At 43.0% G+C, this 26,057-nt stretch overlaps 2 long non-coding RNA genes across 3 annotated transcripts in view; one reads left to right on the forward strand and one right to left on the reverse strand.

The window, feature by feature from the left end:
* Positions 1 to 26,057, forward strand: part of LOC114813342 — a 108,370-nt gene that overhangs the window by 15,823 nt on the left and 66,490 nt on the right. The gene's annotated exons all lie outside the window — the stretch shown is intronic.
* On the reverse strand, positions 13,665 to 24,437 carry LOC103170515. 2 transcript variants are annotated; one of them, XR_486236.3, is made up of 3 exons: positions 24,407 to 24,437; positions 19,347 to 19,449; positions 13,665 to 14,295 (listed from the first exon to the last, which is right to left on the reverse strand). It is a non-coding gene; the product is annotated as an uncharacterized LOC103170515 (long non-coding RNA). The 2 variants fall into 2 exon arrangements; XR_005660153.1 differs by lacking the exon at positions 24,407 to 24,437 and having other exon boundaries at positions 19,347 to 19,568.

Below are 26,057 nucleotides of genomic sequence, written 5' to 3' on the forward strand. Positions count from 1 at the left end.
TAATTTTAGGAGGGTTTTGAAGTAGTGGACTGTCAGATATGAAGGGGGCGGCAAAGTTCTAGGCCTGAGGGAGGACAACGGGTCAGTGGTGGGTTAGATGAGATTGAGGTACAGAAAGTAGACTGGTGATAGAGGAACAGAATGCCCAGTTTGGTTGTAGAAGCAGCGGGGCTTAGTGGATAAAGCAAGGGCTTGGGAGTCAGAAGGACCTGGGTGCTAATCCTGACTCCACCACTTGTCTGCTGGGTGACCATAGGCTTAACTTCTCTGGGCCTCAGTTACCTCATCTGTAAAATGGAGATTGATTGTGGGCCCCATGTGGGACAGGGACTGTGTCCAATCTGATTAACTCGTATCTACTCCAGTGCTTAGAACAGTACTTGGCACATAGTATGCGCTTAAGTACCGTGATTATTATTATTATTGTAGTAGGAGATCAAAGGGATTAGGTATGAGAAAGAGATGATTGAGTGCCTTTAATCTGGTGGTAAGGAGTTACTGCTGGATGTGGAGGTGGATGGGCAACTATTGGAGATTTTTGTGAAGTGGGGAGATTTGAGATGAATGATTTGCAGAAAAATGATCTGAGCAGTAGACTGAAGTATGGAATGGAGAAGGGAGGAACAGGAGGCAGAGAGGTCAGTGAGGAGGCTGATGAGGTAATCGAGGCGGGAAATGATGAGTGCTTGGATCAGCATGTTAACAGTTTGGATGGAGACGAATGGGGGGTTTCTGAACTTGTTGTGAAGGCAGAACTGACACTACCGAATCTATTATTGAGTACTTGCATTAGCATCACTCAATATAATTTAGATCCTCGGTATGCCATCTTTAGTTCTTTCAGTTATTTATTTGTTGAGCACCCACTTTATTAAGAAAATTTACTCCATTGAGAAAACTGAAGCCATCAGACGTGATCTCCCTAAAATCTCCCTTGTTCCTCTTCAGTCCTTCCCTTGTCCTGCCGTTTCTTCAACTCTCCCATCTTTCCCAGCAGTATTTCAAGAGATTTCCTGCCTCCTTTCAAAATCATCCCCTCTACCTGCACCTCTGACCCCATCCTGTTGCTCCTTGTCAAAGAACCTTCCCCCTCCCTTCTTCCCTCCCTGACTGCTATCTTCAACTGTTCACTCTCCAGAAGCTTCTTCCTCACTGCTTTCAAACATGCTCATCTATCCTAAAACAACCCCTCCCTTCACCCCATAGCTCCTTCCAGATATCACCCCTTCTCCCCTTAAAACATCTCCAAACTCCTTAAGTGAGTTGTCTACACCTCCGATTTCTACTCCCTCTCAGTTCTCTCCTTGGCCCTTTCCAATCTGTCTTTCCGCCCCCTTCACTCCACAGAAACTGTTCTCTCAAAGGTCACCAATGATCTAAGTTCCCCAAGGTTCATTTCTGGGTCCCCTTCTATTTTTCATCTTTACCCACTCCCTTGGAGAACTCATTTGGTCCCATAACTTCAACTACCATCTCTATGAAGATGATTCCCCAGTCTACATCTCTAGCCCTGACCTCTCTCCTTATCTGCAGACTCAGGTTTCCTCCTGCCTATAGGACATCACTACCTGAATACCGACACCTCAGACTTAACATGTTCGAAACAGAACTTCTTATCTTCCCACCCAAACCCCTGTCTTCCCCTTGGAAGCAGCGTGGCTCAGTGGAAAGAGCACGGGCTTGGGATTCAGAGGTCATGGGTTCGAAACCCAGCTCCACCGCTTGTCAGTTGTGTGACTGAGGACAAGTCACTTAACTTCTCTGTTCCTCAGTTACCCATCTGTAAAATGGGGATTAAAACTGTGAGCCCCACGTGGGACAACCTGATTACCGTATCTACCCCAGCGCTTAGCACATAGTAAGCGCTTAACAAATACCCACATTATTATTGACTTCCCATAGCTGTAGAAAGCACCACCATCCTCCCTGTCTCAAAAGCCCATAACCTTGGCATTATCCTTGACTCATCTCTCTCATTCAACCCACATATTCAGTGTGTCACCAAATCCTGTCAGTTCAACCTTTACCACATAACCAAAATCCACTCTTTCCTCCCCATCCAAATTGCTACTACGTTAATCCAAGCACTTATCCTACCCCACTTTGATAACTACATCAGCCTCCTTGATGGCTCCCCTGCCTTCCATCTCTCCCTACTTCAGTCTATATTTCACTTGGCTGCCTGGACCATTTATTCCATGTTTCTCCACTACTCAAGAACTTCCACTGGTTGTCCATCTACCTATTTAGAGGGTTTCCCCCACCCCAGACTGTAAGCTCGTTGTGGGCAGGAAATATGTCTGTTTATTGTTGTATTGTACTCTCCAACAGCTCAGTACAGTAAGCACTCAATAAATATGACTGACTGAATGAATGAATTTAGCGCCATATCAAACAGAAAATTCTATCGGCCTTAAAGCACTCAGTCACCTTCCTCCCACCTACCTTACCTCACTGTTACGTGGCTCAGTGGAAAGAGCACGGGCTTTGGAGTCAGAGGTCATGGGTTCGAATCCTGGCTCGGCCACTTGTCAGCTGTGTGACTTTGAGCAAGTCACTTCACTTCTCGGTGCCTCAGTTCCCTCATCTGTAAAATGGGATTAAGACTGTGACCCCCCCACGTGGGACAACCTCATTCCCCTGTGTCTACCCCAGCGCTTAGAAGTGCTCGGCACATAGTAAGCGCTTAACAAATACCAACATTTCCTTCTACAACCCCACCCCTTAGACTTCACTCCTCTAATGCTAACCTACTCACTGTACGTGGATCTTATTTATCTCACTGCCTACTTCTCACCTACATCCAGCCTCTGGCCTGGAACATCCTCCCATTTCATATACGACTGATGATCACTCTTCTTAAATTCACAATCTTATTAAAAGCACATCTCCCCCAAGAGGCTTTCCCTGACTAAGTCCTCATTTCATCTTCTCCCACTCCCTTCTTCATTACCCTTGTGGTTGGATTTGCACCCACCCGCCTCAGCCCCCAAATATATACATATTTGTGATTTATTAATTTATATTAATGTCTGTCTTCCCTATTAGACTGTAAGCAGGGAGCTTGTCTACCAATTATGTTATACTGTATTCTCCCAAGTGTTTAGTACAGTGCTGTGCATACAGTATGTGCTCCATAAATATCACCGATTGGTTGACTGACTCACAGAAAGCTTAGCAGTCTAGTGGATGCTTTCCTTTGTTTGGAAGCAGCGTGGCCTAGTGGAAAGAGCACTGGCCTGGGAGCCCTGGGAGGACCTGGGTTCTAATCTTAGCTCTGCCACTTTGTCAGCTCTGTGACCTTGGACAAATCACTTCACTTCTCTGGACCTCAGTTTTCTCATTTGTCAAAAGGGGATTCAATACCTGTTCTCCCACTGATTTATTCTATGAGCCTCATGTGAGGGACTGTGTCTGACCTCATGATGTTGAATCTACTCCAATGCTTAGTAACATGCTTGGAACATAGTAAACACTTAACAAATACCATAATTAATATGTATATTAAAATGGCTCAGTAATAAGGGAGTCGATTTTAAAAGAAATAGGGTGCTATCTACCACGTGTTATCCCTGTTGGAAGAATTTGAGTCAAATAGAAAAGTTAATACATCAAATAGTTTACTGGTATATAAGTAGTCCATAAAATAGAGTTAGACAAGCCACTAAGAACAACCCAACACCCCCTAAATCCTAAGAGCAAGCAGGGTGTTGTATTGTTCAGTGAGCTGGTTTGGAGGCTCCAAAAATGCCCCTTTCCCCATGGTTGCAGTGAATGTATACTAATAAAAAATGGGAATAATGAGATTAACTCTATCCTTCAAAATCATCATCACCTGTTAAATCAATATCTTTGACATCTTCAGTTTTCATTTCATGTAGAAAGCTTTGGAAGTCAAGGAGGCTTTTGGAGAGGGGAAAAAAATATTGCCCTGCCTCAAGCTCAGTGTTGACCAGATCTCTGAATTTTATACATTTACTGACTTTCATTAATAATTTGATAGACAAAGAAAGGATGCCAAAAAAAAAATACACTTGTCTTGAATACATCTGGAGACTATCTCCAGTATGGTAAAGATACTACTAATACTTTCAAAAATGCTTTCCTTTTTTTGGAGTCAGGGCAAAGAGTGTGGACAGGGAGGATGCTTCTGAAATTTCTCAATGGCATTAAAATGTGACCAAATGGAAATTAATGTCTCATCTTTCAACCCTCTTTCCCTGGTTTCTATGGAGCAGATCTAATTATCTTTTTTAATAGCCTTAATAGATGGGCTTACAGATCATATCTTTCAGCTTACTCTTCTCTAGACTTCTTTTTCTCTTCTTTCTTCAGCTTCAACTCTTGTTCGGGGTGAGATTGAAAGAGGTTTGATAGTTTGTGAAAGTCCTTTGACTTGTGTTCTCTGTTTGCCAGACTACCTGAGGACCATTGTTTGTTGACCGAGAAGCTTTTCTTTGTCTTTGCAAATTGACACAGCTGCACGCTTGGTAAATAGACTCAGATGTAGAGCTTTTGTTTGACAGATCTTTCAGATTAATGCAAGGGAGAATTAGGTTTAAAAAACTAAAATTAAGCCAGTATTAGTAGAATGGAGCTGCAGAGTTGTTGAATTCCCTTCCATGAAATGAGGCGAACCTCTTAACAAGAGTATTTATTCCGTGTTCCGTTTGGGGAAAGCCTATCTGAAGCCTGCTCCTCACACTCTTAGCTGGGAGTTACTTGGTCTGTTGGGATGAGAAGATTCTTCTAGATATTTACATATCCAACCATCTCTTTTCTTAAGAACCCATGGCTCTGGCTCCATATAAAGAAGAATCAGCCGCCATCACGTACCTCCTTAAAACTTAAAATTGATCTTGCTTTATATTTTTTATCCAGTTCCAGTTAAGGCCCAAGCTCAGCACTTTAGCCCTTTTGTGACAGTGAAAGCTTTTGCATAATATTTATCTATCCTATCTATTAGATGGCTCAATAATCTAAATCTAAAGATGCTTATTGGAAAGGAACCTGAACTCTTATCCTTCTCTGGTTTGCCCAGATTTGTCTGTGGCTGCTTAATTTTTTTTCCTCTCTAGGGTCCATTACTAAACACCCTCACCCACTTTGTTCTTTGAAAATAATTTGGGGACGCATGGAAAAAAGAACTGCTTACGAAGCGTAATAGATGAATTAGAAAATCATAGAGTGTTGTTGTGGAACAGGAAAATAGAACACATTCCAAGCTGATGATAATTTCTAAAATAAAATGCACATGAGATGGGCACGTAATATCTGCCCTCTGTGCTAGTTTTTGGGGAAATCTGGTGGTGATCAGCTGCTATGTTCTATCTAGAGACGCGAGGAGTTGGGTGAAGACTTTCTGTTTATGTTTTTCTTTAGAAACACAAATATTCATTTCACTGGGAGACAGAACAGCCAGAAGGGTCCAGATTACTCACTCAAGTTCACCAAGACCTCCTCACCCTTGCTTTCTATTGGTCCTTCATGATACATCTAGTTTGGCTGTACTACAGAAATCCAGTCCTGATGAACTGGAGGTCACCCAGGATAATGATTTTCAACTTTTTTTAGAAATTACATATCCATTGGATTTTTAATGGTATCTGCTGGGTGCTTACTATGTGCCAGGCGTATTACTAAGTGCTGGGGTAGATACAAGCTAATCAGGTTGGACACAGTCCAGGTTCTATGTGGGGCTTACAGTCTTAATCCCCATTTAAAGATGAGGTAACTGAGGCTCAGAGATGTTAAGTGACTTGTCCAAGATCACACAGCAGATAAGTGGTGGAATAGGGATTAAAACCCAGGTCCTTCTGACTCCCAGGCCCATGCTCTATCCTCTAGACAGGGAACTCACTGTGGGCAGGGATTGTCACTGTTTATTTTTGTATTGTACTTTTCCAAGCACTTAGTACAGTGCTCTGCACACAGTAAGTTCTTAATAAATACGACTGAATGAATGAATGACTATCCACTAGTCCATGCACTCAAGTTTCACTTAAAGTAATCCCTTTTCCCAACTGCCCCTTTTCGTGTACATCCTGCCTCTTGAGAGCATGCTCACTGGAACCGTGGCAAGGAAACAGAATAGGAGCATCTGGAGCAGAACGATCTGCTGTGACCTACTCCAACTTTCTGGAGTCTATGCTTCCAGGGCTTTGGAGCCACCTCGGCAGAGCCATGAGTTGACGGCAGTGGCATCAGCAGCTGGAACCGTTTCTCTTTTCATTTGCTCTGGCTGATTGCTTGACTTCTTGATGGACTCTCCAGAGCGCTGGCTTGAGTTCCATCCCTCCTGTCAAGAGACTTGAGGCTAACCTGGACCCATCCAAAGTACATAAACCAGCTCCACCCTCCTCCGTCTCCTTGGTTCCTGTGGCTTTCGTGTCCCTCCTCCGCACATCCTGAACTCGCCCCCATATCCACAGTTTCTTCTTCTTTACCCCTTCTTTCTTCTTCTTATTCCAGCAGCTGTCTTAGCTTCCCAGTTCCCCTTGTCCTCCCCTTCTCCACCACCATTGTTTGCTCAGATATTTTTCCCCATCACAGCCTGTCCTTACACCATTCCCTCCCTGAATCCCTTCTTTGCTCCAGAAAGCAGAGACGGAATGATACGAAAGGTTTGATTCAGAGGAACAGCAGCAGCAAGGTTCTCAATTGATCCCAGTGGCAGTAGCAAATGCTGAACCAAAAACCAAATTCAAAGACTATAAATAGAATAACAGCCTAGAAAGAAGGCACTGTAGGGGCCAGGGAAACAGTTTGAAGGGGTAGGAAAGCCCAGGACTGGGAACCAGGTTTTTAGGGGGAGTTTTGTGGGGTCTTTTGTATTTGTTAAGCACTTGCCAGACACTCTACTAAACGTTGGGGTAGATACAAGCTAATCAGTTTGGACAGAGTTGATGTCCCACATGGACCTCACAACTTGTATCTCCATTTTACAGGTGAGGTAACTGTGGCACAGAAAAATTAAGTGAATTGCCCCAGGTTACATAGAAGACAAGTGGCAGAACCAGGATTAGAACGCAGATCCTTCTGACTCCCAGGCCCGTGCTCGATCCACTAGGCCACTCTGCTACTCAGGGCAGGGTTACTTGCCTGTACACACACAAAAGCAGAAACCTGAGCAGCAGTCACTCGAGAGGAAGTCATTTCTGCCAGGCTGATGGGAAGTACTGGTGGTTCATCAGGGAGTCCAGCAGGACGTTGCTCAGCACTGGCCTTCCTTGACTAAGCGTTCCTTTCCTCTTCTCCCACTCCCTTTTGCATCATCCTGACTTGCTCCTTTTATTCACCCCCCTTCCAGCCCCACAGAACTTATGTACATATGTGAAATTTATTCATTTTTATTTATCTAGATTAATGTCTGTGGGGCTGGGATGGGGGAAGAACACAGGGAGAAAGTCAGGGTGATGCAGTCAGTCAGGCAAGACCTCCTGGAGGACATAGGTCTTCAATAAGGTTTTGAAGTGGGGGAGAGTAATTGTCGGATTTGAGGAGGGAGGGCGTTCCAGGCCAGAGGTGAGGGATCGGCGGTGAGATCAAGGTACAGTGAGAGGAGGTTAGCATTCGAGGAGCGAAGTGTGCGGGCTGGTTTGTAGTAGGAGAGTAGTGAGGTTAGGTAGGAGGGAGCAAGCTGATGGAGCGCTTTAAAGCCAATGGCGAGGAGCTTTTTATTTGATGCCGAGGTGGATGGGCAACCACTAGAATTTTTTGAGGAGTGGAGCAACATGTCACAGTAATGGGTTCTAATCCCAGCTCTACTACTTGTCTGCTGTGTGGCCTTGGACAAGTCACTTCACTTCTCCTTGCCTCCATTACCTCATCTATAAAATAGCGATTGAGTCTGTGAGCCAGATGTGGAGCAGGGACTGTGCCCGACCCAATTTGCTTCAATCCACCTCAGTGTTCAGTACAGTGCCTGGCACATAGTAAGAAATACCTTAACAAATACCACAATTATTATTAATAATTATCAAGACCAGGATTCTCCCGAGGACTGTTGTCTTGGAAGCGGGCACTGCCATGTAGTCGAACAATCAGGTGTAGATATGATCAGTTAGCTCAAGTCACAGACATTTCAGGGAAAATGATGGTGACCAGCTAGTGATCCTTACCAAAATAGGCAATTGATCAGTATCCATAGTTTTGTGTCTTTAATGTCTGACTGGAACATGAATGAAATACGCCTTATCAATAGCATAGATCTGATCCTTTTGATTCAATATCCTCCTACTTTATTTTGATGGGCTCAGAGAGTGGAGACAGGTAAACTTGTTCTCAGCTTCTGCAGGGACAAGAGATTTTGGTATCTTTATTAAATAAAAACATTTTGAATCTCTAATTTTGAGTAAGTTATAAAAGAAATGGAAGTATCAGTACATTCTTTGAGAAATAAACTTCATAAATTAGAAATTAGAAGAAAGTAAAAATTAATAATAATAATGTTGGTATTTGTTAAGCACTGACTATGTGCCAAGCACTGTTCTAAGTGCTGGGATAGATACAAGGTAATCAGGTTGTCCCATGTGGGGCTCACAGTCTTAATCCCCATTTTACAGATGAGGTAACTGAGGCACAGAGAAGTGAAGTATCTTGCCGAAGGTCACACAGCTGACAAGTGGTGGAGCTGGGATTAGAACCCATGATCTCTGACTCCCAAGCCCGGGCTCTTTCCACTAAGCCACACTGTATCTCTATATAGCTGTTCTCTTATCATCAGCGTGGCTCAGTGGAAAGAACCCAGACTTGGAATCAGAGGTCATGGGTTCGAGTCCCGGCTCTGCCACTTGTCATCTGTGTGACTGTAGGCAAGTCACTTAACTTCTCTGTGCCTCAGTTACCTCATCTGTAAAATGGTGATTAACTGTGAGCCTCACGTGGGACAACCTGATTACCCTGTATCTCCCCCAGCGCTTAGAACAGTGCTCGGCACATAGTAAGCGCTTAACAAATGCCAACATTATTATTATCTAATTTATAATATCCACTATTTATGTATATATTCCTAATTTATTATATTTATGTCTGTCTCCTCTAGACTGTGAGCTCTTGGTGGGAAGGGAATGTGCCTACTAAATCTGCTACATTGTACTCTCCCAAGCGCTTAGTACAGTGCTCTGCATACAGTTAAGTGCTCAATAAATACCACTGATCATCAAGTCACTCTGGATATAATGACAAAATACAGTAACAGACAGTGATGAGGGTTTTTTTTTTTTGATTAGTTGATTGTTGATTCCCAGTTGTTTCTAGGGCTTTTCCTTCTGCTGCTCTGAAACACTCAGAAATAAAGCGGTACTTTTCCGTGAAACTTCTGCTTAATTTGAAAGTATGTGTGGTTGTTGTCTGCCCCATTGTGAGGCAGGATGAGTGAGCAAGGAACCTTGAAGCCCCCTTTATTTGAGTTAGCTCTGCTGGTGGAAATTGCATTTTCAAGCTGTTGTTTCAGAGATCAATTCCCTTCCATTGTCCTTACGGAGACATTCAGACAGCACCGTATCCACATGTCCTCTAGAGGTCAAGCTGTTTTGGTTATCCAAATAAATATATATTAACAAGTGTATGTGTATATATATTCGTGTAATAGTGTATATATTATTAACTAATAATAGTAATATGTATGAATAATAGTGTGTATATCTATTAGTTAAGTCCTTACTAGGTGCCAAGCACTGTTCTAAGTGCTGGGATAGATAGTTAATCAAGTCGGACAGATGTGGAGCTCACAGTCCAAGTAGGGGGGAGTAGGATTTAATGCCCATTTTACAGTTACTATAACTGAGGCACAGAGAAATTGTGGTTTGCCCAAGGTCACAGAGCCAACACATGGCACAGCCACGTTTCGAACCCAGACCCTTAGCCTCCCAGGCCTGTGCTCTTTTCACTAGGCCATGCTGCTTCTCAGTAAAGAATTAGAAAATCAGCCTGATCCTGGAAGGACCACCGAATGGGCAGTTGGACTGACTTATTAGAACCAGGCAGTGGTGGGAAAACTTAGGGACCTACATCAAGGCTGAAGGTGATTACATTGCTCCAAATACGGCTTGGTCCAGATAGTTCTGAAAAGTATGGTCCCAGTAAACCTGTTCATGTTGGACTACATATCCAGTAAACAGACCCTCTTACTAGACTCAATCGACAGCATTTATTGTGGGCAGGGGACATTCATTCATTTAACCGTATTTATTGAGTGCTTCTTGTGTGCAAAGCACTGTACTAAGCTTTTGGGACGGTACAATATAACAGAAACATTCCTGCCCACAATGAGCTCATCTTCCAGTCTGTTGTATTATACTCTCGCAAGCACTTAGTACAGTTCTCTGACCATAGTAAGTGCTCCACAAATACAATTGATCGATTGATTGAGCACTTACTATGTGCAGAGCGCTGTACTAATCCCTTGAGAGAGTACAATACAATAAGGTTAATAGAAATGATCTCTGCCCTCAAGGAGCTTTCAATCTGTAATTACACGGTCCAGAAGCACCTGGGGCAAGGAAGCTTCCTACTCTGCTCTTTGCTCCATCCCAACACATCTACTTGACAGTGGCTTTGTTTGAAAATAAAGAGAAGAAAGAGTAGCTTTTGTGGATGGAGTGTCGTTAATGAGGTCCTAAAGAGACTGGTGATGGTAGTGAATGAGTTGCAACATAAGCAGGGGTACGATATGTGATTCCTACTTCAGTAACATGATAATGATGGGCTGTGGGGTGCTAAATCAAGACTCAGTCAAGAGGTGTTAGAGTGTTATTGATCATTTTTTCATATCTTTTGAGGCCAACATGCAGCCTAAAAGCCAAGAAAATGCTATGGATCGTGATGAAGGGGTTTGAAAACAAAACTAAAATCTTAATTTCTCCCTTATAAAAAAAAGTACGATGCATTTTTATCACTTGGGTGTGATGGCAGTTGCCACATCTTTAGATAGGATTTAAGAATGCCTGGAAAGTTGCAGAGAAGGGTGACCAAAATGATAGGGGGGATGGAGCAGCTTCTGATCATAGTGGACAAAGGGATTCTGACTCTTTGGTCTGGAGAGCTGTTTGGGGACATGATTAAAGACTTTGAAATTATGAGACCTGTGGAGAAAGGTGAGCATCCTGTGTGACCTTGGGAAATTCACTTACTTCTCTGTGCCTCCGTTACCTTGTCTGTAAAATAATGATTGAAACTGTGAGCCCCATGTGGACCAGGGACTGTGCCCAACCTAATTTGCTTGTATCCACCCCATTGCTCAGCGCTCAACACAAGATCAGAACTACGGGACACCCACTGGAACCCTGAATGAGGTAGATTGAAAATGAACCTAAAGAAACTTTGTAAATAGTCAGCATGTGGAATTATGAGCAACAAAAGTTGGGGAGACAGGAGTATTTTGAGAAATTCATGGCAAGAGACATGTAATGAGTTTCTAGGGAAAAAGATAAGTGTTGTGAGACAAAACTAAATAATGGACTCCACCATTCTCTAATCCTCATCAAACTCTTTGCTGCCTTTGACAACGTGAATCACTCCTGTCTTCTGAAATCTCTGTATAACCTTGTTTTTCAGACACATTACCTCCTGGTCCTCTTACCTCCCTGGCATAGTTTTCCCCATCTGTTTCGCCAGCTCTTCCTCTGCCTTCTACCTGCTCACTAAGGGCGACATTCGAGACCCTGTCCTGGCTTCCTCTTCTATCAGCGGGTCAGAGACGATGTCCAACCCCAGTGCTTAGAACACTGCTCGGCACACAGTAAGCACTTAATAAATACCATTATTATTATTAAGCACTATGTGTGTCCAGAGCACTGTACTGTTTGGGAAAATACAATAGAGTTGGTAGACATGATCTATGCTGCCCACAAGGAGCTTACAGTTTACAGTAAGAGGCAAACATTAAAATAAGTTACATATAGAGTAAATAGTAGAAAATAAGGAGATATATACTTTTATATTATGGTATATAAGATTTTAATATGTGCCCGACACTGCACTCAGCGTGGGGTAGATCCAAGCTAATCCGACTGGACACAATCCATGTTGCACATGGAGCTCACAGTCTTCATTCCCATTTTACAGATGATATATCTAGGCACCTAAAAGTTAAGTGACTTGCCTAAGGTCACACAGCAGACAAGGGGCAGAGCCAGAATTAGAACTCAGGCCTTCTGACTCCCAGACCTATGCTCTTTTCACTAGGCCACACTTCTTCCCAGGAATAAGTGCTTGCATAAGTGCTGTGGGGCTGGGGCGAGTACCAAAATGCTCGAGTATTACAAAGCCAACTGCACAGGCCAACCAGAGGGAAACTGAGGGCTTAATCAGTGAAGGCTTCTTGGAGGAGACATAATTTTCAGAGAGTTTTGAAGATGGGGAAAGTGGGGACAAAGATGTGAAAAGTGAAGACAAAGTGGACCCAGGAGAGTTCTAGGCCCAAGGGAGGACATGAACAATATTAATTTTGATTTAATATTAATTTATATCAATATCTGTCTCCCCCCAGGCTTAAGCTTGTTGTGGACAGGGAATGTGTCTGTTTCATTGTTATATTGTACTCTCCCAAGTGCTTAGTACAGTGCTCTGCACACAGTAAGCCCTCAGTAAATAGGATTGACTGAGCAAGAGGTTGGTGGTGGGATAGATGAGTTCAAGGTAGGTTGGCATTAGAGGTACAAAGTATGTGGATTGGGTTGTACTAGGAGATCAGCAGCGTTAGGGAGGAGGAAGAAAGCTGATTGCCTTAAAGCTCTTGGTAAGGAGTTTTTGTTTGATACAGAGGTAGATGAGCAACCACTGGAGGTTTTTGAAGGGTAGGGAGATTGAATGTTTCTTTCTGAAAAACGATCTGGGCAGCAGAGTGAATTACGGGCTGGATGGAGCTCTTTTTAGAAGCTCATCTGCTGCTATGGCTTCAGCTTCCACTTCTGTGCAGATAATTACCCAATCTAACTTCCTAGCCCTGGCCTTTCAGATTCTCTGCCATGCTATACTTACTCCCGCCTCTAAGATATCTGTTCATGGATGTTCCACCCACACCTCAAGCTACAAATGTCCCAAACTCAAGCTCCCATCTTTTCTGACAAATCTTCTCCTTTTACTTCAATTTCCCATCACCTTTGGCAAGTCCACTTAAATATTCACAAGTCTTGTAATGCTTATGTCCACCTTCATTCTCCTTATCTGTAAATCACTTTCCTATCTGTCTCTCACACTAGAGTGTATGATTCTTGGGGACAGGGATCAGCCATACTATTTCTTTTGTATTCTCCCAAGCACTTAATGATCTGCACACAGTTCTGTGCTCAGTTAAAACTACTGATTGTTTGCTTCATGGGAAGGAATATCCCTAATCAGGAAAATGGCAATCATCATATAATTCCTCCAAGTCCCCTTTTGTACCACTTTTCTGAGCCAATGTGGCATTCTTTTGCTATCTTCCTAAGGACCCTCTCTTAATCTGCTAAATTTCTAAAACCATGCCTATTTGCTGTGTCCCAGATTTTCTGCTCGTCTCTCTTCCCCACTTCTAGTGGGGGCTTGCCTCCTGAATTTGGGCTCAGAGGGATTTCAGGAAAGTGAGAAAGGGAGGAGTCAGATGGGATTAGAACAGCCATCCTGTCAAAACTCCACTCCACTTGGCAGTCCCAAGAGACAGGGGTCAGACGAACGGAAGATGATCTTCCAATTGGTTGCACGCCTTTATTCAGTCAAGGGGACGTTCAAGTGGCTGGATTGTTGCCTTTGGTCACTTTCCATTCAATTTAGCAGAGGGACATAAGGTACCAAGTAAAGGCAGGTCCCCAAATTGTTTTTTTCTTCCTCAGGCATACGTGGGAGGGAGATAGGATCACACAACAAAATGTTGTCAGCAGCCAAGCCTGGAAGAGAACCCAGAATTTCCTGGGACCCATTTCTTCCCTCAGTTCCAACAGACCGTTCAGGCTCTTGGGATTTCTGACTTCCTCCACTTGAGACTCCAAGTCATTTTCCCGGAACCGTCTGGCTGGGAGTCCCGTTGAACAGTTTTCTTTCCACAGTTGCCTTGGGGGACTCTTGTTCTGGCCCCGTTCAAGGGATCATTTTGGGCTGTGGCAACTGGCAGAACGTTGAATCAGAAGGTTTCCGTCTTCTTAGCTTTTAATTTGTGTTGGGGGTTGGCCCTGCCTTGGAAATCGCTGCTCCATCCACGGGGGCTTTTATGAGGTTTCATCATCCTTCCTTGTGTTCCTTGGTCTAAAGCCACCGACTGCGTGATGCGTCGTTAGGGCTGCCCAGTACTCTTCTCATTCATCCAAGTGCTGGGCCTCGCTGACAAAACAAAAAAAAATCAGGGAATCACACAGGTCTGCTTCCCAATGTTTCTCTGCCTTGGAGAGTCCACTTGGGGAACCCAAAGCCATCTGCTTTCCCCAACTTTGAGGAGAAGTGGAGACTAGATAATCATGGGAACAATTAACACTAAACAACTTGTTAATGATTTTATTGCCGGTTAAATAAAATGGCTCAAATAAAACTACAGGAGACCTTTTTTAACCCTACATGGCTGTAAATTTGTATTAACTCAATTACTATCAGCAATTAAGGCCTAGTTTGGGAACAGTTAAGTGAGACAAAAAAGACATTATCATCCTTGGAAATGAATCCTGGAATAAAAGGAACGTATTCCACTTTAGCTAATGAGCAGCAGTATAGGTATGGAAATGAAGACCTTTTTACCTCGGAATTGCTTTATACCGATCATAAAGGGAGAAGAGAAAAAGCTTGCCTTTAGGTAGAACCTTCCCAAGCACATTAGGTACATTGTTACAATGCAAATGAGGGCACTAGTTGTGTTTGGGTGGTTTGGGAGTTTAGTTAAAGGAGTAACATTTCAATTAGTGGGGAAGGAATAAGAACTTGGCTCAGTGATCCTTAATTGGCAAACTTCTTTCCAAAGGCGGCCTTTGATGTAGATTTCAGAAGTGGAAGGTTTACAGAGATTATGGTAGAGATCATCTCTAGAATTGAGTCCATAAGGCAAAATCTCAGTGGGATCCTGTGTTTCTGGATATACTCAGTGTCTGGATGTATTCACTTCATTGTATTTGAAAATGAAATATTCCCAATTTCTCATTAATGTCACCCTATCTTTGGATCGTTACCCACTTTTAAGTACTTTAGAGTGATTTTCTTTCATCTCTTTGTCTACCTTTTCATTCCTTGAAAGTGCCCGAACTCCCCGCTACAGCTGACGTCTTACCAGCACCTGTCTATGAACTTATTCCTCTGTAGGCTTCCCTCTTAATAGACACAAGGCATCTGTTGCCTTCCCCTATGACCCCTCACCCACATCCTGTCTCTGGCTCCCTCCCGCTTCATATCAACAGACGATCAGTCTCTCTGACCTTCAGAGACTTATTAAAATCACATCTCCTCCAAGATGTGATTTTATATGTGTGTGTGTGTATGTGTGTGTGTGTGTGTGTGTGTATCCTCTTCGGCCCCACAGAACTTAATATGTATCTGTAATTTATTTCTGTTAATGTCTATCACCTCTTCAAGACTGTAAGCTCCTTGTGGTCAAGGATGCTATCTACCAAATCTGTTATATTGTACTCTCCCAAACACTTAGTACAGTGCTCTGCATACAGTAAGCACTCAATAAATACAATTGATTGATTTCAACTTTTTCTTCCTTGGGGTCTGCTCATTCTAAAGGCATTGCTGCTCACAATTTCTAGACTCAGAGTTCTCTCATTTTTGTGTTTAGAGCAGTCCAGGAAATCTCCCTTTCACTTAGAGGCTAACTGTGGGCAGGGAACATATTTACTAACTCTGTTATATTGTACTCTCCCAAGCATTTAGTACAGTGCTCTGCACAGAGTAAGTACTCAGTATATACCTCTGATTGATTGTTTTGAGTTCTCAGCTCTGGGTTTAGGTTGGAAATCAGCATTGTGCTCCATCACACTCTGGGACAGACTCTTAACCCGGAGCATTGTTAAGTCTGAGCACAAAGGAAGGATGTGTCTAAGCTATTGGTCTCCCCAAAGATTAGGTGGACTCTGGCAAGTGGATTATCATTATTAATATTTTCCCTGCCTGAAGACCGGGGGATGTACTAGAAACCTCTCAAATTCCCTTCTAGCTGGAAGATGTGCAGTTTTCGACTAGGAAAATTTGAGGCGCTCTTTGTTTTGCTCTGCATGATTATGCAACCCTATTTCTCTAATATTCAGGCATTGAACCATTTAAGTTGAACTCCCCTCTTCAGATTGAAACTCCAATTTTTACTATGATCCTAATAGGGGCATTTATTTTTCTTTAAGGAGTAATAGTTGAAAAGTTACAAAAGATAAATGCAGGGACTAGTGAACTTGAAGAAATGTGGAAGAAAATCAGCTAATGCAATGTTGAGCTAAAAGATATCCACCCAAACTAAGGTTTGGACAATTGTCTGTGCCTAGGAAATGAGCCAGTGTGCCTTGGATTAGGAAAAAAAAATGTTTAGAAAGCTACCTCTTTCCTTTCTATCCTTCTCCATCTCTCTTTCTCAAGTGCTCAGTCTCTTCTAATTGATGCGGACACTGACAGCACGGCTACGTTGAACATGTACGGGTGGGAGATGTACGGTTCTGGAGCTTTAACCACAAACCTGAACCTGACAGAACAACATTGGCATGGGCCCAGTGGTCCAATCTCCCAAGAAAATACAGGGAAGTGGCTAACCCCTCCATTGCAATCAAGACTGCTTGTGGGAGAATCCTCCTGGATGGGTGGCTCATATCCCTGGAGCCTGTGGTCTGTGGGTTACTTTTGGTTAACTAGGCAGGGATTTGATTGCTTGTTTTTTTTTAAATGTATGGGTGAGTTTGCTGATTGTATATTATCTTGATTGGGTGAACTCTCTTTCCTTCTCCTAGGCTACAGCAGAATGGTCCCTTCTAGCTTCTTTCCCTCTTCCCATAGGCTGCTTCACTGTTATGGGAGATTTTTTGAATTAAAACAAGTTCCTGGACCTCAGGACCCCAGCTTCATCTGTATTCTTTGTTCTTGGGGATTAATTCTGTCACTTCTGGCAGAGCTTTCTGGAGAAAAATGCCACAGTGATGAAATCAGGGACAACACAATGTGTGGAATGTGTGGCGACCCTAACTAGGGGGAGAGGCTCAAAGACCCAGTGGTTCTCATCTCTCCCTTGGACACCACAGAGAAGCCACCCCTACCTACTTAGAGGGAATGTAGGCATTATGTCCTTTAACTTCGGAGTCTGTGTTTGAATGCTATGAAAAACTTCCTAAATGTTCCGAGGGATGCCAGGATGCAGACAGTATCTGCACGTGGTTGTCCACTTTACTTTTGTCCATTTCTGCCTGATGTCTGACTTTTCGGAATTAATTTCTCTTTCTTGCATTAGTCCTTCCCCCTTCCTACCTTAGATTGGGCGCTCCTTAGAGGCCAAAGACTATTTGGGGAACTATATTGTTTTCACCTGTTTCTTTGGTGTTACATGGCATACTGGATAGAGTATGGGCCTGGGAGTAGGAAGGTCATGGGTTCTAATCTCGGCTTCGCCACTTCTCTGCTGTGTGACCTTGGACAAGTCACTTCCCTTCTTTGGGCCTCAGTTACCTCATCTGTAAAATGGGGATTGAGACTGTGAGCCCCACGTGGGAGAGGGACTGTCCACCCTGATTTGCCAGTACCTACCCCAGCGCTTAGTACAGTGCCTGGCACATAAGCGCTTAACAAATGATATAATTGTAATAATTATAATTATTGTTGTTATTATGGTTCTGTGCAAGGAGAATGCCAAGGTAAATGCTTTTGGTGGTAGTGCAAAGGATGATGATGTCAATATCATTTCATTTTGTTGCCAGTTCACATCTCTGGATTATATTAGCAAATGAAAGGATTTTACTTTTCCAAACTATGGTCTTCCCCTAGCAGATTCATTTCAAAGTAGCAACAGGAAGAGATAAAACCCAAAAATTGTAGCAGCAGGTATAAGGAATGGTTGTTTGCCTAGAAGCTTTTTGCTAAAAATGCTGATCAACAAGCAGGTGTATCTGATGTATCAACATGTATTTAGTTAATAATTAAACTTGGTTTCAAGTTGGGAGTACAAAGTGGACAGGCAGAAACATGAGTTTTACCCAAATAATTCCTCCACCGTATCAAGTAAAAACAAGCTTTTCTTAAGTATAACAGGTGCAAATAATAATAGTACCTGTTAAATGCTTACTACGTGCCAAGCACTGCTCTAAGCACTGGGGTAGATACAATTTAATCAGGTCAGACACAGTACCTGTCCCACTTGAGGCTCATATTCTTAATCCTCATCTATAGATGAGAGAAATTGAGGCACAGAGAAGTGAAGTGACTTGCCCAAGTTCACACAGCAGAAAACTGGTGGATCCAGGGTAAGAACCCACGTCCTCTGACTCCCTAGCCCATGTTTATCCACTAAACCACAGTGCTTCTCGTAATAATTATGGTATTTGTTAAGCACTTACTATGTGCTAGGCACTGTACTAAGCATTGGGGTGGATATAAGCAAATCACAGTCCCTGTCCCATATGGGGCTCACAGTCTCAATCCCTATTTTACCGATGAGGTAACTGAGGCACAGAGAAGGGAAGTAACTTGCCCAAGGTCATACATTCCTTGCAGCTCTGAGATTTATTCGTGGCCACTCTGGATGAGAAAAGTTAACCCTTTTTCCCCCAATTGCACCCTATATTCCCTAGGCTGCCCATCAGAGCCCTCCCATCCCCGTCAGTAGAGCAGTAGAGAACCTAAATTTCTCTGGAAAGAAACAGAGATTTTCTTAGTAGCTTTAAGATAGAATACATTAAAGAAGTCAAGCAGGATCCAATGTTCAGTTCAATGAAAAGATCACTAAGGAAATAAAGCACTGGTAATCACGTATAGCATATCTCAGGGAAAGGGGGTGGCAGTCATCTTTTTCTAGTAGAAGCTTCTTTGGGAAGGCCTGTTATTATCACCATGACAATTCATAGTTTAATAGACATCTAAACTTCTTTGAAGTTATACTGCCTCAGTACGTCGTTATTCTTTGAGGTTGATTCTTGAAGGAGGAGGTCATCTGTTAAACCCAAATCCTTGATGGGTAGCGCTAAAGTGAGTGCTTCTGAGACTAATTTTAGATGTCAAGGTTCCTCTTCAGAAGAACAGAATGTATCGACACATTAGCAAAACTATCTGAAAGGACGGCCCTGAAGTTATCACCAGGACCGGCATACTACAGGAGTCCAAGTCTATCCACTCAGTGGTATTTCTCCAGCGCTCACTCCAAGCAGAGCACTGTACTAAGCGCTTGAGAGAGCACAACAGAGTTGGTAGGCACATTAGCTTACCTCCAAATCACAGCTGAATGGGTCGTTCAAACAGGATAAAAGTGAAGTTTCATCTTGATGGTCTTTTCAGTCTCCGGTCTCATGGCAGGCCACATCGTAGGAACTAGAATATAGAAGAGCCATTCTCAGACCCTTGACAAAGCTCATCCAAGTTATTTGATGCATTGTTTCATTCATCTTCTCCAAGCTCCCAGTTGGAGATTTGGTGGTCCGGGAAACTACAGCAACAACAATCACTCATTTCCCAGGAGTCATCCAACTGAGGTTGATTCTGCTTAAATGGGAGGTAATGATTTACTAGTGGCCCATCCCCTTGAAGAGGATTGAATAGAGCTGCAGTGGGCTGTTGGCCAAGAGTGCCTGGGAACAGGTTCCCTGAATACAGGCCTGAATGACAACTCACTAGAGAAAGATAGCTCTTTTCTGGGCCCAACTAGGGGCTGTTGACAAGCGTCTGAAACAAAACAAATTACAGTAGCCTTTGACGTGAAGATAATAGCTGAAAATGAACAGATCCCCCGTCTAAGGTGTGGGCAAGTGTCAGATGGGGAGCAGAGCCGTGTCGAGAGCACTAGCCATCAGAATTGCCGGGAGCTTGCGATCATTATCCTACTACTGGCTAGGCCCCCAAACTCACTGGGGTAGAAGATGATACTCTGCTTTCATTGCTTCGTGGTTCTCCTTGTCACTCACCTAATTGTTTTCATTCCCATTCCCTAGCACTGCAAAAATAAATAGTAAATGTATATTTTATACCTTCATCAAGCTCCGAGGGGACAGGTTTAAATCCTGGGCCTGAGGATTTCTTTCAGTAAGCCCGTTGTGGGCAGGGAATCTGTCTGTTGATTGTTATATTGTACTCTCCCAAGAGCTCAGTGCTTTGCATATAGTAAGTGCTCAATAAATAGGATTGAATGAATGAATTTCAGCCCCCTAGCCCTCCATTCCCTTGTAAATGGAAGCACCTAAATGTAAGTTGAGAGGGAAGGAGTTTTCAAAAGAACCAAGTTTGATTTTGATTCACACCCAAGGCTCAGGAGGCTGAGTCAAAGCTCATCCAGGTTATTTGAATGCCAGGGCTTGGGAAACCAGGTTACGGCTTTCAGAAGTGTGGGCCTTCTAATGAGATTTTCAATGCCTTTCATCCATGTCCTTGTTGAATGCCATATGTCTGTCTAATTTAGTCTCTGACCTATGGGCTCATCTGTGTTTAATCTTGGGTGCTGTCTATGCCTAACATACTATTACCTCTCAATAACTGTTAATAATCCTAATTGCCATGAGACTAGTCAGAGAAGCTAAAATAGGGTCTAGAGTTTTTCCCATGCTTCCAGGTCTGGTATCGACAAAGGAGAAAAAGAAAATACAGGGGAAAAGTTAACCAAGAATGTGTTCAAAAATGTTTTGTTCCTGCTGCACCCTATAAATGGGGAATAGGTCACAGAGGCACACATTTTCCTTGAGCTGGTGCATCCTGTCCTTAATAAAGATCTGATTTTTTTTCTCTTTAACCTAAATCGCCAGTTGCTGCTTCTCCTTTGTTTTTCAGATTGTTTTCATTTAGCTAGCTTCAACCCTATTATGTTTCTATTCTTCTTTGAAACCATGCCCCTCACTTTGAAGGGCACTAGTAAAACTTGCCTCAGCCTTCTCAAAGTGTGCTTTCATTTGGAAAACTCCAAGCTCTGCGTTAGAACTTGAAAGGGCAAGTATGTTAGAACTGTAACAATATTTTGAGCAGAGAAGAGAGAGACCCCTCTATTGTATTTTTACCCCTCTCAGTTCACTCTCAGGAAAATAAAAGCCAAACATCACCAATGGAATCATTTATAGTTTTCCTTTCAAAATGCCCAGCCCTTTCAGATTGTATTTATTCACTCCGAGACTTCCCACAGATTGGGATGGGGTCTCTTGAAGGTCCCTTCTTCTTGCTGGTCCTCAGATACTCTGATTTGGAGTCAAACTGTTCAAGGTTATAGCACTTGTCTGACAGAAAACGACAATAAAATTTTGGAGTTTCTTTGTGATGGGGGCAGCCTGATGTGGTCACTGTATTCTTGGGAATTACTTAAATCCTTGTTATTGGGACAATTTAGAGCCTGTACTCCTATGGTAATTACTGGCCAAACAAATAGGAAATGCAATAAAATTGGAAGACAGTTTGGCTCCCAAAAAGCCATCCTGTTGTTTTAATGTCATTATTTATTTATTTTAGAAACAACCAGTAGGAAACAGTATGAAATCCAGATCAAAATGCATTTCCAAAGGAAACAAACTGCTGAATTGTCAAGGAGTATGAAGAGCTTGAAAGCCATCTACTTCCATATGTGTGCCTTCCTTTTTTTTCTTTTGTTTAATGACTAGGGAAGATGATCTTGGCTAGAACAAACTCCCAAGCATTTTTGTGCTAACTTAAACAAAACCAACAACTATAGGTTAATTGCATACAGGAGAAGAGAATAAAAGACTCTTTCCCTCCTTAGACTATTTTCAATTTAGAGTGTTTTTGCTTGTTTCATTTCCCCACATCTAACTGCTGTATGACAAGCTGGAGGTTTTCATTTGCAATTCATGTACAGACTGGATCAGGTACTAAAGTAGATGCTTCAGGATGCTCAAGGACACATTTGGAAAATAAGTTGGTACTATGCTAAAAGTTTGGGCATTCAGTGACATCTTGGGGAGAAAGCCCAGAGAAAAAATTCAATTTGTATTACTGTTGGTATATTGCTAAGAGCACTTTTAACGCTATTTGCAGAATGCTATGCAGTTTCAGACCTGGAAGCTGATATCAAATCAATAAAAACATGTTCAGATGAAGACTTCCATCAAATCTGAGACATACACACTATTAGGACTTAGTCTAAGGTTCTTCATCTTCTTCATTTTGTCCTACTCGTTTCTACCACCCTTTAACCTTTATATTTACCATCCTCTTTGAGGAAGGTAGATGAAGGACAGGAAAGATCTTTAAGCTAGCTATTGTCACAAAAAAGAATGAGCTTTCATAGTTCTTTAGAAGACGGAATTGACCCATTGGATGAGAAAGGTTGGGGGGGAGGGTGGCATAGTTCCAGTTTGTGTTTGCCGAGCACCACTTTGTAAACCGAGGCCCAAATTATTTCTCTTACCATAGAATGGGAAGAGGCAGCTGAAGAAATAAATGGGCTTGAAAGGAAGCGATTACTGCATTCTCCATTGAGAAGTTCAGAAACAAAACCCAACAGTTTAAAGAATTAAAAAAGCGATCCAACTCCCTCTATGAGCCAACTATCCCAGTTCATTATGTAGAGGGCATGGACTTTGGGATTTAAAAATATACATAATTTGGGGATGAACTATGGAGTTGTTTTGGTTTTCTTTTTTTGAGTTAAATTGGATGTAAAATGTAAAACTTCAAGAGTTTGTCATAGCTTTTAGTTCTGATTCATCTATCCAGAAGCTCCTTGCAGATGGAAAAGGTGGGTTGGGGGGTGGTGGCACCAGTGGCACCTATCTGAGCTGGGAGAGATAGGGAAGATGGCACAAAATCAATGGGCTGGGATAGCCATTTAGACTGTGAGCCCGTTGTTGGGCAGGGATTGTCTCTATCCGTTGCTGAGTTGTACATTCCAAGCACTTAGTACAGTGCTCTGCACATAGTAAGTGCTCAATAAATACAATTGAAGGAATGGACAGGAGGAGATGCAAGAAGTCAGTTCTTTGGAAGGAGACTTTAATGAAGTGGGAAGCTGAATCCAGTAATAGAGACCAAAGAGCAGAGTCTGTGCTGCCACTCCAGCATTGTGGGGCTATTCATTCATTCATTCAATCAGTTGTATTTGAGTATTTACTATGTGCAGAGCACTGTACTAAGTGCTTGGGAGAGTACAAGATAACGATAAGCAGACACATTCCCTGACCTCAATGAGCTTACAGTCTACAGTATTAGTGCCTAGTGAGAGGGAGAATCTTGGCTTATTCCTTCCTACAGTATGGCTTAGGCAGCCTGGAGTGGCATCAAAAATTAAAGTGAGGGACAGAAGCATAGCTTTCCATCCCATCTTGTTCCGGGACTAACGCTAAGATAGAGGTTGAGTACTCAGGAGAGTACTATGAAGCAGAAGACATGATTCCTGACCTCCAGGAGTTTACAACCTAACGAGGGAAATAGGAAGACCCAAATTATTTGCAAATCATGGGAACTGAAGAGCAAACAAAGCTAAAGATGGAAGGAGCAAGAGCTGGAAAAATGAGTCAATGATTAAGCAAGTGAAAAAGCGATTAATGAATTAAGCAGTGGGTGGAGGGCAGTGAGGAATGGGTAAAAAAATATTGTGAAGGAATATTCAACAGGATTAAGTGACAGCCTAGTGGATAGTGTATGGCCCTGGGAGGCAGAGGAGCTGGCTTCTCATCTTGGCTCCACCATTAGCCTGCTCTGTGACCTTGGACAAGTCACTTAATGTTTACGTGCCTCATTTTTCTCAACTCTCTAAATGGGTATTCGGTACCTGTTCTCTCCTACTTAGACTGTGAGCCCCATGTAGGGCAGGGACTGTCTCTATCTTAATTAACATATTTACCCCAGCACTTAGCGCTCAACACATAATAAGCACTTAGTAAATTCCATTAAAAAATAATAGACGACACCAAGGCTGTAGGCTGTAGGTCAGGTAGGATGGCAGTGATGGGAAAGTTAGGAATCTTTTAGGCTTAGGAAGAAAGATGAGGAATTCTCTTTTAACCATGTTGAGTTAAAAGGTCAGTGAATCATTCAGTTGTATTTATCAAGTGCTTACTCTGTGCAAAGCTCTGTACTAAGCACTTGGGGGGCTACAATATAACAACAGACACATTCCTGCCCACAACAAGCTCACAGGGAGACAGACATTTATATAAACAAATTACAGATATATACATATGTGCTGTGGGGATGGGAGGGAGAATGAATGAATGAAGGAGCAAGTAGGAGTGGTGCAGAAGCGAGTGGGGGAAGAGAAGAATACGGCTTAGTCAGGGAAGGCTTCTTGAAGGAGATGTGCCTTCAATAAGGGTTTGACGTGGGGGAGAACTCTTACCTTTCTGATATGAGGAGGGAGGGCGTTCCAGGCCAGAGGTATGATGGGGTCGAGAGGTTAGCGATGAGATAGACGAGATCAAGGTACATCAAGGTACAAATGTCTGTGGTACATCCAAGTAGGAATGTCCTGGAGGCAAGAGGAAATGCAATATTGTAGAGCAAGGGATGGCACAATGACTTTGATCAGGGAGTCATCCATGTAGAGGTGGTAACTGAAGCCATACAAGCAGGTGAGCTCTCTGAGAAGTCTTCTGAAAAGTAGAAGACCCAGGAAAGAAGCCCACAGATAGAGGGTGAGAGACACACGCCGGAAAGGAGAAGTTGGAGAGGAACCAGTGAATGAGACTGAGGAAAAAGTGGCCAAAGAGGAGAACTAGAATATCCGTGAAATTAAGGTTGGAAAACAATTGCAGTAGAAGGGAGTGACCAAAGGTGCTAAAGAGGGCTGGGATTTCAAGGACGACTAGGACAGAAGAGATCTTGGCTAAGAGGACACTGTAGACTTTGGTGAGGGGAGCTTCAGAGGAACAAAGGGGATGAAAACTGGATTGTAGTAAGTCAAGAAGAGAGTTGGTGGGGAGAAAGTGAAGGCAGTGAGTACTACAACCCATTCAAGGGGACAGGAGCAGGAAAATGCCTACAGGGTGCAGTGGGGGTCCAGATAAAGCTTCTTTTGTGGTTTAGGAGAGACTTGAGGGAACTTGAAGACAGAAGGGAAGGATCCAGCCGAGAGTGAGAAGTCGAAGGTGGCTGTACGGGAAGGGAAGGTAAAAGGTAGCAAATCATTATTCAGGAGTAACAGTTCCATATTCACAGGTTATGTCTTGAGCAAAGACTACGTTCTTATTCTTTTTTTCAACCTGTTTATTTAACCACCTACCCACCCCTACCCTCTATAGTTATGCTAAAATCCTCAGCTTCAACTGTATTCCATCCACTTCTGCTTCTTCTCGTCTAGTCCGGTGGCAGAATTGTCCTGTTGTGAATTTGCAACCCTCAGCCTCCTGAGTCAGGGAGTAATAATTACTAATAATAATTGTGTTTATTTTTAAAGTGCTTATTATGTGCTACTCACTGTACTAAGCTCTGCAGGGGTAGGAGGCGGGGATGGGGTACGTGTGATTCAAACAGATCTGGTTGGACACAGTCCCCGTCCCACATCACGTTCATAGTCTTAATCCTCAATTTACAGATAAGGTAATGGAGGCCCAGAGGAGTGAAATGACTTGCCCAGGGTCACACAGCAGACTAGTGGCAGAGCGGAACTAGAACCCATGACCTTCTAACTCCCAGACTCGTGCTATATCCACTAGGTCATGCCGCTTCTTTGGCTGTAGTTTTGGGGTTTCCCTCCTATCCAGATGGGATCTTTAAGTCTCAAGATGTGGGGCGGGGTGCCACACAGTCAGCCCTGTTCACCTCATGTGTCAGATGCCATGAAAAGTCTTCATGCTGAGTGTTGCCTCTTTTTGGTGAGCTATCCCAGGACCGCACTGTTGATTATCTTGTCCTGCCACTTGACGTTGAATATGGCTTGTGTAAAGGTCACCAACAGGTAGAAAAATAGTGCTTTCCATTCCTGATTAAAATTAGAAAAAAAATGGCTCTCTTAAAACAAATCTCAGCCTAGTTAATGGGGTGAAGATCCA

This window comes from Ornithorhynchus anatinus, chromosome 7 (assembly GCF_004115215.2).
Source record: "Ornithorhynchus anatinus isolate Pmale09 chromosome 7, mOrnAna1.pri.v4, whole genome shotgun sequence".
NCBI lineage: Eukaryota > Metazoa > Chordata > Mammalia > Monotremata > Ornithorhynchidae > Ornithorhynchus > Ornithorhynchus anatinus.